The sequence below is a fragment of the Chlorocebus sabaeus genome, chromosome X, assembly GCF_047675955.1.
Source record: "Chlorocebus sabaeus isolate Y175 chromosome X, mChlSab1.0.hap1, whole genome shotgun sequence".
Lineage (NCBI taxonomy): Eukaryota > Metazoa > Chordata > Mammalia > Primates > Cercopithecidae > Chlorocebus > Chlorocebus sabaeus.
Genome location: NC_132933.1, coordinates 101,057,553 through 101,074,155, shown reverse-complemented (window position 1 = coordinate 101,074,155; position 16,603 = coordinate 101,057,553).

Here is a 16,603-nt window from a genome sequence, read left to right as displayed (position 1 = left end):
TGTGTGACCACAGGCAAGTGACTGAAATTCTCCCTTGCAGTCGCCTCATCTCTGCCAACTCTGCATCTCTGCCAACACTGCATCTCTGCCACAGCGATACTACTACCTTCCCTGGAGGGTTGCGCTCAGAATAAGAGATTAGAATGATAAAAATGGAGTTTGTTACTCCTGCGTTTTCACTTTCTCCCTTTTTAAGGTCTTCTTTTCCTGATTCTAAAAATGTATTCAAGTATCCTTCAGCCCAAATAACCTTCCTTTGTCTTCCACTCTACCTACCAAACTCTTCCTCATTTCCTTTTAAATGAAGTACCCTGGACTTCTCTTCCTCACTCTTCAATTTCATGTAGTCTGTCTTCATTCACGTGGGCCCCCAAGCTGTCCCAACTGATAGGTATCCATAATGTAACAAGGATGTCCTACCTAATGAATCCCAATGGACTCCTCTCTCCCTTCTGATCTGGCCTTACATCTCCACAGCATCACCCTCCCTCCTTCCTTCACATCTGTGGTTCTACTTTTTCTCCTAGTTACTATCCTATCCCTCGGAGATTCCTTTCTCCATCTCCTTCCTGGGCTTCTGTTTCCCTGTGTGCTTCAGTGTTACTATTCCCTAGGTTTGGTCCTCGGCCAGCTCTTTCCATGCTATCTTTCCTACATCCTGGGGTGAATTAACTCACGCTCATGGCTTCGTCTGGCTGATTGCTGAGAGGACTCACAAACGTGTATTCCTGGTCTGAAAGTAATCGCTGAGCACCACACTGAAACATCCAGTTGCCTTCTGTACATCCTGGATGTTTTCACAAGAACCTCAAACTCAGATCTATCTCAGTGCACTCCCCTCAGCTGCAAATTTGTGCATGCCCCTGTATTTAATGCTTCAACTGAGTACGCTAGCATTGCTCAGTCATCCAACCCAGAAACGTTCCTTCATCAAAGACTGGATGAACTTAGGCCTGAAGTCAAGAAACAGCAGAAGACTGGGGAAAAGTCAGATGAGTCCGGAGACCAGTACCATGGACAATCGTAGACCTCAACCTCAACCAAGCCCTATATGGGGGCCAGTTAGTCTACTGTATTTTCCCAACCAGCTCTCTCTCCAACTACCTGTAATGACCATTTATTATACAACTGTATGACTCTGAAAACCCCTGATCTCCTTTCCCTCACTCTCAGAAGCTGGCCGCACCTCCTATTTTCCTGAGAAAATCCAAGACCTCAGGAAAGACTCTCTCCATTTCCTACCAGCAATTGTGAACACCTACCTGCATGTACAGGCACAAGTTGTTGCCTTTCCTCCATTTATGACAGAACGTCCCTCCTGCTCTTTCCGGGTAATCCTTCAATGTGTGCTTTGAATCTCACTGTTCCCATCTTCCCAGGAATCTTATAGTATCCATGATACATTTATGCTCCCGATGGCCCCCGTCAACTTCAACCTGTCCTTCCCAAACATATCTTTCCAATAGCACTAAATCACGCACTGGTCATGAAAACCTTATAATGATAAAAATCAACAATCAAACGCTCAAAGCACCCTCCGTCTTCCCCATATTACCCTGCATCCACTACCTTATCTCCTTCCATTCACAATGAAACTTAGAGCTTTCCACACTTGTCATTACTTCATCACCTATTCATCCTAAAACTCATTCTTGTACCCCACATCCCAATGAAATGGCTCTCTCAAAGGTCACCGTGGTGTTCATAAAGTTGAGCACAATGGAATGTTCTGTCCTCATGTCATTTTATATCTCCAACTCTATGAACAGGAGGAAACACTCTTCTTTTTGAGAAACTACCATTGAGTTGGCAGTTTGCAATTTTCCCTTGAATGGGTCATACTTTCAAGTTTCCTTGTAGGCTTTTGGATTCTTTTGTTGCTGCTGAAAACTAGGACTTTGAGTGTGGTAATGTGGTAACACGGAAAATTAGATCCTCTACCTTCTTCAGGATTTGCAGTTGTTGATTTCTAAAAGCTACGGTCGTTGATTTTGTCTAGAGGGTTTTCCAAACCCTTTTGGGAGAGCCTGCTTTCGTTGTCATGTGTGGCCACTGAACTCTCTGTTCCTTTAGTTTGTTTTCAGCTTGTATTTTGACAGCAATTTCCTTGACAGCCTAGAACTTACAAAAAAAAAAAGCAAAAAATTCCTCTGTCAGACTTTGTGGATTTGCTCTGGGCTGCAGCACTCCTTCAACCCTCAGCCAGGCCACTTACAACTCTGTCTTGGCTGTCACTTCCTGTTTAGACTGAGTCCAGAGATCAGCTGGTGAAAGCTTAGGGTCTTCTCAGGTCTTTTCTGAGCATGCATCCAATCCTGGGCACGCACCTGGCTTTCGACAATCCCCAGGGTTCGGGACTGCTTCTGAATGTTCTAATTTCCCAAATGGTCTGTCCGCCAGCATATCCCCCAGGTTTTGTGTTATCTGCTATAGGTTTCAACTGTAGTTTCTGCCTCATGCAGCTGCAGTTTTTTGATTTGCCTTATAAGGTTTTCAGGAGCTGCCCAACATTTTTCTGCTCTGACTTCCCTGTTAGGTCAAACAGAGAGGAGCATCTTGCTTCTGTCTTTCAGGAAGCCCCTAGACAGGTTAGAACCGATGAAAACCATGATTTTTGAATAAGCTCTGCTCTGCTCCCTCCGGAACCAGGTACCAGGGTTCCACACGGGGGATACAGGCTGCTGGGTGCAATGCCGCCATCAGGTCGGGGAGAAGGTGGAACGAGGGCAAAGGAAAATGCGACAACGTTTCCCTACGATTTTTTCTTTACGGCAACATTTTGATTGTGGTAAAATATGCAGACCATGATATTTGGCATTTAAACCCTTTTTAGTTTACATGTCACTGGCACGTAAGTACATTCACATTGCTGTGCAACCCTCACCATTATCCATTTCCAGAAGTTTTCATCTTCTCAAACAGAAACTTTGTATTCCTCACACAGTAACTCCCTTTCTCCCCATTTCCCACAGCCCCTGGTGATCTCTACTCTACCTTCACTTTCTAAGCATTTGTCTCTTCTCAGTACCTCACAGAGGTGAAATCTCACAGTCTATGTACTTTCGAGCCCAGCTAACTTTCCCTAGCATAAAACCTTCGAGGTTCATCTATGTGGTCCCACATGGCAGGATTTCATTCCTTAAAGCTGTATCATGTGTATGCCACATCTTCTTAATCCATTCATCCAGTGATAGAATGTATCTTTCTTTTTCTTCTTTCTTTCTTTCTTTCTTTCTTTCTTTCTTTCTTTCTTTCTTTCTTTCTTTCTTTCTTTCTTTCTTTCTTTCTTTCTTTTTCTTTCTAGACAGGGCCAGGTGGGAGTACAATGGTGCAATCTCGGCTTACTGCAACCTCTGCCTCCTGGTTTCAAGCGATTCTTGTGCCTCAGCCTCCTGAGTAGCCGGGACTACAGGCGTGCACCACCACACCCGGCTAGTTTTTGTAGTTTTACTAGAGATGGGTATGGTCATGTTGGCCAGGGTGATCTTGAACTCCGGACCTCAAGTGATCTGCCCTCCCCAGCCTCCTAAATTGCTGAGATTATAGGCGTGAGCCATCCGGCCCGGCCCAGTGATAGACATTTAATATGTTGTGTACCCTGGCTATCGTGAATAGTGCCCTAAAAATGAGCCACTCACAGACAGACAAATACTAGGTGATTCCACTGAAACGAGGAATATACTGTAGTCAGCTCATAGAAGCAGAGAGTAGAATGGTGGTTACCTGCGGCTGAATGGGGTGGGAGAAATGCGGAGTTGCTCATCAGTGGGCGTCAAGTTTCAGTTATGCCAGAAAAATAAGCTCTGGAGACTTCCGTACAAGATTGTGCTCACGGTTAACACTGTCTTGTACACGTTAGGGTTTGGTAAGAAGGTAGATCTCATGTTAAGTGTTTTTGAACAATATTGTAAATGACACTCTCCGGGCGGTCTTCTCTGACCCCTCAAACTAGGTCAGGTCACCATGTTACAGCAGCCTAGGTGCCTTTTCTTCCTATCACATGCCATAGTGAAAGAATTCATACAAACACATAGAAGAGTGTTTGCCACACAGCAAGCACTGAATAAATTTAACTACTAGCACCATTTCAACATACAATTGTGTCATGTTTTTAGCTCTTATTACCTACATTGAATAAACTTGGAGTTGGATGTGAAGCAGTTACTTTGTTCATTCATAAAGTTAACTCTGTTCTGCGTGTTAGAGAAGAGAGCAGGAGACACAAACCTAATTTTTGATGAACTTGCGTGTCCCCTCAATCAATCTATAAGGTGACACTAAGGCAGAGACAGAAACCGTTTTCCTGCAGGTCCACGGAGAGCAGCAGACAGGCTTTGCTCAGGGTGGGCTGAAGGGGCACTGCCAGATTCCTTGCGGGAGGTGCCTTTGATGACAGAAATCCACCTGCACAGGTGGCTGCACTTCTGTCCAAGGCTCAAGAAGGCCCGGTGCTGGGATTTCAAACAGTGTCCATCCCTCCTGTCCCTGTCACTTTTCTCCTTTGATGTGAGCCCTAGGAGGCAATCTCCCTGTTGTACAAAAGAGTTCCTGTCTGTCCCTGAGCTCACTGCCTGCTCCTCAGGAGTAAGTCAGAGCAGCCAGAGAAAACATCTACCGTATCCTGTACTCAGTCTCCAGACAATTGGCCATCATCAACCTCCACTCCCAGTCCTTGAATACATGCTGAAGAGAGCCACCCCTACAACTCAACAGAGCCAGAGACAAAGCTCAGGGGTACCCCAGAAGCATTCCCCCACCTTCCCATTCCTGCCTTCAAGAAACTTCCCCTCTCCCTCTAGGAGGCTGGGAAGTCTGGTTTGGTTCTGTCACATGACACACACAGCCAAAGTAGGGGAAAGACAGGGACAACTGAAGGAATCCAGGAGCAGCAGCCAAAATTCAAGGGAAACATGATAGGGTACTGCACTGGGGAGGTGCCTAGTCTTCCTGTCACTCTGGTACATACCTTGCCACTTAGGTGTAGTCACATAACCTCTCCAACCCTGGGTCTTCATCCCTCAAATGTGGTAATAACCCCATACCGTTGGAATCCTGAGAGACTTCAATGCCCCCTAATGGATGTAAAGTGCTGAGCACACAGCCTGGAGCCAGAGAAAACTCGTAATGTTGAAAATTTAAACTTGGCACGTTATCTCGTTTTCCTTTATTTTTTCTAAAATCACCCTTCCTTTCACTAATGAACCCCTCCACAAAGCGTCTTTTCTCTCTCCCTCCCTTCACGGCCAGGTGTCTTGAAGAAGGTGTGGGTGCTCCACCGCCATTCCTCCACCTCTCTCTCACCTGTCAGCCTGCACCTGACCTTCACTCTGGCACCCACCCGCACGCATTGTCTTTCATTGACTAATATCTCCTGTGGCCTCTGGCTCACTACACGTCAAGAAAATTGTCCAGTCTTCAATTGCATGACCTTCCTCCCTCTCTGATACCACGGAGCACTATTTCCTCCTAGAAACACTCTTATCTTTTCAATTCTGTGCCACTGCTTTCCCGATGTTGTTCTCCCTTTCTGGCCATTCACGTAGCTCCTCCATAAGCTCATCCTCCACTACCCGGGCGTTGCGTGTTTGACTTCCTCTGGGCTTGGTCCTAGGGCCACTTATTATCAATCCGTGCTCTCTCCCTAAGGCGACCCCAATCTGACCCTCACCTTGAACTAGCCATCTATAAGTCACCAAGAATATTTCTTTATCAGGCCACACCGTCAGCACAGCTCCAGACTAGAATGACCAACTCTCCGTGCAATATATCCGATTGAGTGTGTTAAAGGCAACTCTGACTCCACAGGACCCAGGACAAATGCATGCTCGTCCCCCTGTATTTGGTTCCTTTTCAGTGTTGTCATCCCATTCAATGGCATCAGACTCTATTCAGTGGTACACGCCAGCAATTTAAGCATCATCCTTGTCACTTCTTTCTCCCTTACCTGTTGCATGGTATTCTTGCCAACTCTTACAGATTTTTCTCCTAGATATCCGTCAAACTTCTCCCTTTTTTCCATCTTCACTATCACTATTCTTGCCCAAGTTCTCACCATGTCATACTTTGACAATTTGAAGTGTTTCCTAACTGGCCATTACCCACATTCACTCTGGCCTCTCTCCAGTCCAAATCTGTCCACATGATATTTACAAGAAGAGGTTGTCACATACACACATGCACATCCCAGTCACTCCACCTAGTTACAACCGTAAGAGCTCTTCCATGCTCTCAGGGTAAAAGCCAAAATCTTTAGCATAGCCTAAGTGTTCTGACCTCTCCCTGAGGTTCAGGACTAGGGTGCGACAAGAGAGGCACTTGGGATGCAAAATTTAAGAGAATGTTCACAGCCAGAGTCGTGCCAGTGGAGTGTCGGCAACAGGGAATGGGTGTATGTTGCAGTTTTGCACCTGTGATGCCACTCTTGATTCAGCCCTGTCATCCTAGCCCATCCATCGTAGTCACAGTAATGACTGCTCGCATGCACTGAATGACCGCCACTGGTCATCAGAGTTGATGGTTCTGTGTGCTTTACAGTCACGATGTCACTGAATTCTCACAAGAACCCTGTAAGGTAGCTTTTTTCATCATCCGATGGGATACAGGTAAAGGCCCCACAAGGTTCAATTACTTGGCCCCCTGTTACAGAGCTACTCACTGAGAGAGCTCTGGGCCAAATGCAGGCCATCTGATTACACAGACTCAGTTATCAGGCTGAGTGGCCCTCAGCCACTTTCCTTCTTTGACTCCCCATCTCACAGCACTCTCCTACTTGTGCTTTTCACTCCAGTCAGTTCCTTGGACTTGTTACAATAATGCTGACCACAAGGCCTTCGTACATGCTGTTGCCCTCAGTAAGGACTGAACGACCATCACTGCTTTTTTTTTTTTTTTTTTTTTTTTGAGACGGAGTCGCTGTTCCCCAGCCTGGAGTGTTGTGGCATGATCTTGGCTCACTGCAAACTCTGCCTCCCAGGTCCAAGGGGTTCTCCCGCCTCAGCCTCCAGAGTAACTGGATTGCAGGCGCCCGCCACCAGGCCCTGGCAATTTTTTGTATTTTTAGTAGAAATGGGGTTTTACCATGTAGGCCAGGTTGGTCTCAAACTCCTGACCACAAGTGACCCGGCAGCCTCAGCCTCCCAAAGTGCTAGCATTACACTCGTGAGCCACCGTGTCCAGCCCAACCATGGCTTTTTAAGGATGTGCCATTCCTCCTTCAGATTTCAGCTCTGGTGCCACTCAATTGTGCCCCACATCAAGTCTAGGTTAGGGCCCCATTATTGTGATCCCACATAGAAATTTGCTTCTTATCATCAGGACACTGTCATTACAGATTGTATGCTCATTAATGTGATGTTTGGTTAATGTTATCTGCAGACCTGTAAGCAAGAGGACGGATAGCACCATGTCTGGTTTTGCTCCTCACTGAATTGCCTGTAACTTACACAGTGCTTGGCCCTTGGCAAATGTTAGATGCTTATTGTGGAATGAATTATTTAATTAGTAAATAAATTGGAGAAGTTTCACCTAGGGCAAAAGGATGAGGAGAACAGTTTTCTAGGCAGAGGGACCTGTATGTGTAAAGGCTATAAGGCAGTAAAGAAATCGGCATGTTTGATAAACTGAAGGAAGGCCAGCATGAGAATTGTCAATGCCTTCCAGTCAAAGAGGACCAGGAGTACATAGGCAGTTAAACAAATTGGGTTTATCAGTCATTGCAATGAAGGAGAATAGAATGCATGCCATAAGGAAGCCTGGAGCATTTCAGAAATATTGCGTTAAAAAGAACCTATTATAGGATTTGCGTTTTTGTTGGGCAATTCTGTTATGTCCATCAGGAGAACAACATGGACCAGCTGTGGGTGAAAGGCCAGATTCTTAGCAGTGCAGAGACCTAGTTATAAGTGTGAGGCAAGTGTCTGGATGTCTGAGACTAATTTTTCACCATATGACTCAAAAGCAGAGAGATTTGCACACAATTGGCATAAGAGCCTGGAGAGATAGGCCGGCCGGGCTCTGCGGGGCCTGGAAGACTATGAATACCATGTTAGTGGAGTTGTGGGGAAGGGAACATACCCTGGAGTATCTCTGATGAGCAGAGCATGGACAGGGATGATGGCACTGTGGTGAATGAAAAGTAGAGCTACCCAAACCCATGAGGAAGGCAGGGCAGGTAGAGGCAAAGAGGATGGTGTTCTGGGCTGAGGACAGGAAAGATGGCTGGACCTATGAGCCCTGCTGTCCTATGGAAGCATGAAAATGGCACACCAACAGGCACTCTTAGTTTGAAGACAAACCGGACAATACCTAGAAGATAGGCACCAACTCTTCCCACCAACTTTCAGGCCTGACCCTTAGGGAAAGCCTCACCCTGCATTTCCTAAGGGAGATGGATATCCCCGATACATTTGTTTGCTTTGAGGACTAAGGTGCTTAACCCTGCTTCTGGGAACCACAGGTGGGTCACCGGGACGAACTTCTTCCAAGTTGGATTCATAACAGTCAGATACTTTATTGTGAACTGGCTGAGACGATCTGCAGTGGGTGAACCGCTGGCCTGGTTGGACTCTAGGGATGGATAGGACAATTCATAGTTTATATTTATAGCAGTGTGAGTACAGTGGACTCCACATGCTCCTTTTATATGAGGCCCCTCGTTATATCATTTGACCTGCATAGTAGAGTCACAAATTCAGGCTTGTATAGCTCCAAAGCCTGTTATTTATTTTTCTTTTCTGTTCTTTCCTTTATCACAGATTAAGAAATGGAATAGGTGATATATGCACACCTGATGTAAAATTCCAAAGTTTCTAAACTATGTGCAGGCAACGGGTCTTCTCACCTCCATTGCTGAACCATCCAGAGCTATTTCTTAAAGGTCCCTCCTCTTTTGGACCAGGCTTTTAGATGCCCTTCTGGAGGAACATCACTGGGATTCAGGCATACACATCATGCAAACTCCTCTTTCTATATACTAAGGCAAGTACCAAATGGTGTGTGGACCTGGCGTTTGTTTCCATCTCAGAATGGATCCTGGGACAGAGCACGGTGGCTCACGCCTGTAACCCCAGCACTTTGGGAGGCCGAGGTGGGTGGATCACCTGAGGTCGGGAGTTCGAGAGCAGCCTTTAGTAGAGTGGAGAAACCTCATCTCTACTAAAAATACAAAATTAGCCGGGTGTGGTGGCACACACCTGTAATCCCACCTTCTCGGGAGACTGAGGCAGGAGAATCGCTTGAACCCGGGAGGGGGAGGTTGCAGTGACCTGAGATCCCGCCACTGCACTCCAGCCCGGGCAACAAGAGCAAAAATCCGTCTAAATAATGATAATAATGTATCCTGGAGTACATTCTGTGCTTAATACAGCCAAAAGTTATTGCATGCTTGCTATGCCATTGTTGTAAATGCTTCAAATCAATTAAGCTCATCCTCACCATAACCTAGGGAAGTAGGTGCTTTCCTCATTTTGTGCATGAGGAGTGAAGAACACGTGCAATTGACATAACTTGCCATAGGTAATACTTCTAAACGAGGGAAGAACCAGGATTTGCACTCATGCAGTGTAGCTCCAGACAGGTGAAAGCATTCTGCTCTTTGTCATGCCTGCATGGTATCCTTTGACGCGGATATATCCTTTGCTTTATTTAGCCGGTGCCCTGTTGACACAGGGGTTTGCCCGGGCTTAGGCTATTACAGACAACACCGCATTGAGTAAACTAACATGTAATGTCATTCCATACAAGTGCAAGTACATCCAAAGGACCAATTCATAGCAACAGGATTTCTGGAGGAGGGGGGTAAAGCACACGCCATGTGGACAGATATTGCTAAATTGCCTTCTCTAGGTGTTACATCAAGTTACACTCATACTAACAATGCAGGATGTGACTCTTCCCATATCCTCGCCAAATCAATCTGTTTCAAACATTTGCATATCTGTCCATAGGATGATAGATCATGGACAGTATTTTACTGTGCTTCAGATACCCGTTTCTCTCATCAGGAGTGAGGCTAGGAAGTTTTACATTCATTTGGGAGCTTTTTGTGTTTTTCTTTTTGTGGACTGTTCAGGCCCACATATACAGAGATGACTAGCTGTCCTCCAGATCTGTTTCCTTTTCCTCCTGGGGTTTCCCAGCATCCTGGCTGGTAACTGTGGCTGGTGGACTGAGGCCTGGGCAATGGGTGGTGGGCCCGAGTGGCAACTCTCCCAAGCATGATTCATAAAAACCTCCTATAGGATCCTCCTACTCTTTCTTCCCCATCTGCTAGAAAGATGTTGACACCCAGAGCGACCCATGAAGCCAGGTGTTGAGGATAGCAGAGCTTCTGTCAACTGGTCCTAGATTATTTTCAAAAAGAAGAGCCAACCCTCTCCAGTTCTGTTTCCTTTTGGAAAAATGTAGGCAAGAAAAATGTTCATAGTGTTAGGCCACTAAGAAGTTGGAGTTCATCTGTTACAGCAGCTAGCGTTATCAATGACAATAGAGTAAGCTTAGTTCTTTTTTTCAAAAAATGAATCCACTGAGGGTATCTACTTATTAGGGAAATCAACCCTTTGCGATATGGTTGGTAAGCACTTTTAAACTTTGCTTCTTGAATTTTAACTTTACTTTAGGTGAATTTTGCTTGCAGAATCTTCTTTTAGTCTTCATGCACTTAAACTTATTACCTTTTCCTAGTAGGAATTCTGGTGCTGTGACATATCTCCAAAGACTGTCAACTCCAAAATTGCATCTGAAACTCTCTTGGAGAGGCTCATAGATTCCGACTTTTCCACAGGTTGTTTCATCATGAATGAATGATGACTTTTACCAAATTATTTTCCTGTATCTATTGAGGTGATCACATTTAGTTTTCTTCTTCCCTTTAATCTGTTCAAGTGGTGAATTATATTGATTTCTTTTCTGATGTTAAACCAACCTTGCTTTGCTGGAATAAATACAACTTGGTCATAGTATAGCGTATTAGTCTGTTCTCACACTGCTATAAAGAAATATCTGAGACCGGGTAATTTATAAAAGAAAGAGGTTTAATTGGCTCATGGTTTTACAGGCTGTGCAAGAAGCGTAGGGGCTTCTTCTTCTGGGGATGTCTCAGAGAACTTACAACCATCCCTGAAGGCCAAGAGGAAGCAGGCACCTCTTACATGGCCAGAGCAGGAGGAAGACAGATTGGGGGAGGTGCTGCACACTTAAAGGACCAGGTCTCCCGATAACTCACTATCAGGAGAAAAGCACTACGGGGATGGTGCTACACCATTTATGAGAACTCTGTCCCCATGATCCAGTCACCTCCCACCAGGCCCCACCTTCACATTGTCAATTACAATTGAACATGAGATTTGGATGGGGACATACATCCAAACCATATCATATACTATCTTTTTAAAAATGTATATATTTTTAGCTTTTATAGTATCTTTTTAAAAGATATTGCTAGCCTTTTTAACAAGTATGTTGCATGTGATATATTCATGTATTTTTATGAGACAAATTGCTTTGAAATTTGCCATTCTCAAATTATCTTTGTCTAGTTTCCATGTCAAGGTTCGCTTAGTAAAACACAAGGGCTAGTGTACTCGCTACCTATGTTCTCTGAAAAAGTTGTGCAGTACTGGAGTGATCTCTCACATAAACATTGACAGAACTCATTTATGATCTATCTGGGACTAGAGATTTTTTGTCAAAATTATTTAATTACTGATTGCATGTATTTTACATTTACAGATCAAATCATGTTTTTACATCTTCTCTCAGGTTTCAGTATTTTAAGTATTTTACCATTTGTCCAATTCCTCTAAATTTTCAATTTATTGGCATGATGGTCTCTAATAGTGTGCCTCCCAGTTTTGATTCCTGATATTACCAATTTGTGTGTTTACTTCTTTTATCTTCACAAGTCTCACCCGTGGTTTATGAGTTTTACAGACTTTTTGTTTTTTGCGTTTTGCTTTTGAGACAGAGTCTTGCTCTGTTGTCCAGGCTGGAGAGCAGTGGCATGATCTCAGCTCGCTGCAACATTCGCTTCTGGAGTACAAGCGATTTTCCTGTCTTACCCTCCCATGTAGCTGGGACAACAGGCAGGTACCACCATACCTGGCTAATTTTTGTATTTTTGGTAGAGATGGGGTTTCACCAGGTTGACCAGAGACGGGGTTTCACCATGTTGAACTGTGCTCAAGTGATCCGCCTGCCTCAGCCTCCCAAAGAACTGGGATTACAGGAGTGAGCCACTGCACCCAGCCGAGGTTTTACAGACTTTTAAGAACTGGTGAAGCCCTTTGTTAAAACTCTCTATTGAGTATTTGGTTTCTTTCTCATTTATTTCTTTTTTCAATGATTCTTTGTATTTATTTGTGTTTATTTTGTTGTTATTTTGTAATTTCTCTAGATGGATGCGTAAGTAATGTTCAGCTGTTCTTCCTTTTCAATTATATGCCTTTAAGGATATACGTTTCCACCTAGGTTAGCTGTATTCCCTAGCTTTCTCTGTGATATTTGCATCGCCATCCAGTTTAATGTATTTTATAATTTGCACCCAGGTGATGCAAAGTCAGGCTACAAGTGACAGCTGATTTACTTATGGTTTCTTCCTCCTGACTCAGAAAGTGATGGCCATTGGGGTCTCACCTAAAAGTGAGGAGGTGATTTACCAACATCACCACCTTTGGTCAGCTCTGAGATATGGCTTTCATATCTCAGAGTGTGTGTCACCAAAGAGTGTGTGACATCTCTAGCGGTGTCACCAAAGCATAGCTTAGTTTTACAGCTGTTTCTTTTCAGGTAGCCATTCTGAGTAAAAGCAGTTTGAAGTCCTAGGTTTAATCTGCAGGTCCTGCCTTCCCTTAAGAGATCCTCACTGTCCTCTGAGTACTGTATTTGTTTTTTAATTTTTTTTTTTTTTTTTTTGAGCCTGTTGCCCAGGCTGGAGTGCAGTGGCACAATCTCAGCTCACTGTAACCTCCACCTCCCGGGTTCAAGCAATTCTCTGCCTCAGCCTCCTGAGTAGCTGGGATTATAGGTGCCTGCCACCACGCTCAGCTAATTTTCCTATTTTTAGTAGAGATGGGTTTCACCATCTTGGCTAGGCTGGTCTTGAACTCCTGACCTCGTGATCCACCGCCTGGGCCTCCCAAAGTGCTGGGATTACAGGTGTGAGCCACTGCGCCCTGCCTGTTTTTGAATTTTTAAACATGATTTCACCCAGGCTTTGTTCGGTTACTATTGCAGGAACATTGGCCCTTATGACCTACTTCCCATTTATGAGAGTTAAAGCCTGAGATCTTGGTGCAGGTGCAGATTACAATATGGAGCAGTCAGAACTATCTTATTTGTTATTTATGTAGTTCTATGTTCTTATTAATTGCGTCCCTTTGATCTGAGAGAGCCTATTTAAAATCCTGTATTGCTAATTTGTGTCTGTTTTTCCTTGAGTCTTCTGTATCTTTTTCTTTAGGAATGTTGGTGACATATTGCTGGTGCACAATAATCATAAGTGTTATATCTCCCTTGGAAATTGCACTCTTTTGCAATAATATGTGCCCTTTTTTGTCTGTTTTATTGCATTCTAATCGTAATTCATTCTGGTTAGATTTTAAGACTGTGAATCGCTTTTAAAAAATGATCTGCACTTGGCCGGGCGCGGTGGCTCCTGCCTGTAATCCCAGCACTTTGGGAGGCCGAGGCAGGTGGATCACGAGGTCAGGAGTTCAAGACAAGCCTGGCCAAGATGGTGAAACCCCATCTCTACTAAAAAAAAAAAAAAAAAAAAAAAAAAAAATTAGCCGGGTGTGGTGGTGGGCGCCTGTAGTTCCAGCTACTCAGGAGGCTGAGGCAGGAGAATGGCATGAACCCGGGAGGCAGAGCTTGCAGTGAGCTGGGATCGCGCCACTGCCCTCCAGCCTGGGCGATGGAGCGAGAGTCTCAAAAAAAAAAAAAAAAAAAAAAAAACAAACAAAAAACTTCTGCACTTGTCTGGAATACCAGCCAGGCGAGGCTAGGTTTCCTATGGTAAGAAACTAGCCCAATATAATTTTCCTTCATGGTTGTCTGTGGCTATGCTCCGCCCCAGTTTCATTCGAGGATCATGCTTTCTTTTAGCTTGATCTTAAAGCTAGGCTTTAAGATCTTATATGGCTAGCTCTTAAAGCCTTTGCTTGGACACAGAAGAAAGAATAGCATAATGTTATTTGAAAGACCTAGGAGCAAATGTGTCTGATGTATCAGTAAATGTGAATGGCACAATGTGACCTACTTTTAAAAACTTTTATTTTGGATTACATGTGCTATAGACTAAGGTACGTCATAGGGACATGCTTGAGTTCAATATATAAATGCAATTCTCCCGCTGCTGAGAGTCACTCCGGAGATTGGCACTTAATATTTTGAAAATAATGCAATCTATAATATTTAGTATACTTTGTCTTTTTAAATTAACATTTTTGACTCATTTGCTATAGGTAGGCTTTGGGAATTCAGTCTACAGTTGTTTTGCTTTCTAATCCAATCAGAAAATAGTACAATCAATTGCGGAGAAGTGGAGTGTTGAAATCTTACTCCTGTCAGCTCTAGCAGTTTTTGTTTCATGTAGTGTGAGGCTTTGCTTTTTGCTGCAAGCACGTTTAGTGTTGCTATGACTTCCAGGTGGATTTATCCCTATACCGTTATGTAACATCCTACCTGTGTCTATTAATTTTATTGCTCCAGAGAATACATTCTCTAATACTGATATAACCAATCCTGCTTTTAAAAAGTTAATTTTAGCATGATACAATTTTTCCATCAACCTACTTATAATCTACCAATGCAATTGTGTTTGATGTGCATTTTCTTGTAGATGGCATATATTTGGGTTACTTTTTAAAATTAATTCTGCCAAACTTATGGAAGCAAAGAGTAGAATGGTGGTTACCAGAGGCTGGGTATTGGGAGGATTGGCAGATGTTGGTCAAAGAGTAGACAGTTTCCGCTACACAGGAGAAATCAATGTTTTGATATCTATTGCGGAGCATGGTGACTGCAGTTAACAATAGTGTATTGTATATTTCAAATTTGCTAAGACAGTAACCTTCAAACGTTTTCACCACGGAAAAAGATTAATATTTGAAGTGATGGAGATGTTAATTTGCTTGATTTGAACTTTCCACATGGTATGTGTAGCCTATAATATCATTGTATACCCCATAAATATATACGATTATGATTTTTCAATTTACAATTTTAAAAACTAAAAAGTTACAAAAATTAGCAAAAACCTCTGTCAATCTCTATCATTAATTGGTGTATTTAGACAATTTACATTTATTTTATTCATTTATTATTTTAGACTGTGATTAATGTTTTATTAATGATAACCTACATTCACACTGTGCATTTCTAAAATTTACATTCAAAGAGTATATTGCATTTACATGCAACGGACACTCCAAGATAACAAATTCAAACCATGACTGCATTAAGAGTATGGTTTGTTTTAAATTAAAATGAATACATAATACTATTACTACGCCCTTTCATCATGTACAGTAAGAATCTACTCTTCCTCCTTTTAAGAAATATAAAATTGCATTAACAACTGCACTGATTAGCAACACTTACATTTGAAACATATAAAACCTGAGAGATAAACCCAAATATATTTAAGCGCTAACATGTCTACATTTGAATTCACATGTGAACGCTATAGTAGTACAGATTACTCCGTGGTCAATAATGACCTGATCAATAGTGCATGATCTCGCTGGCTCTGCTCTAGACTGACACAGGCTGCTGGCTTTTGATGGGAAGCTACACTTGCCCTGGGCAGAGGGAATTATGTTTCCCCAGTCTGCTTGACTCATACACCACAGAAGATCAAGGGGTTTTGTTGTTGTCATTGTTGTTTGCTTTTTTTTTTGTCTTTTGTTTTCATGTATTCTTGTTTTAAGGAGGAAAAAAAATCTTTGATTCATTTAGATGAGGTTTTTACATTACAAAATATACATACATAACACATGCATGTGCTCTTTAGCAAGCATCTTCCTTCTACTCCAATAGTTCCACCCTCCCTTTCGTACTATGGGAGTGCAGAACACTGAAGGAGGAAAGCCCAACTAGAACAAAGTAGTCACAAAAATAAATACATGATTTTTAAAAACGAACAGCTAAGCTTGTCATGACAGCCCAGAGGCAGTGGGAATTTCATTCCATGATACTTCATTTTTACATTAAATACTGAAGATGACTGAGTGTATGAATGCTTTGTGGTCAATCAGATGCTTTCAACAAAGGCACTCCTATCTGAAGGATAGGCTGTGTTGACATAGCACCGCACTTACGACACTTCGGCTGGTCACCAAGATGTCCCAGCATACTGTCTCCGTTACCGCCCAGCTCCTCTGGGCAGGACAGTGAGTCTTCTCCCTCACCAGGTAGGACAAAAAGACAATCACACCGGTATTATGGAGCTGCACTCTCCTTACCATGGTGGGGTTGCCCTTCCCTTTCTCAAGTGCCCTTTCTTGTTCAGTGGCTAACGTTCTGCTCCCCTTGTTCTCAGTTTGGGCAAGGAGTAATCCTGAGTCACATATTATATGTCATTCCACGTTGTATACATATATCGTAA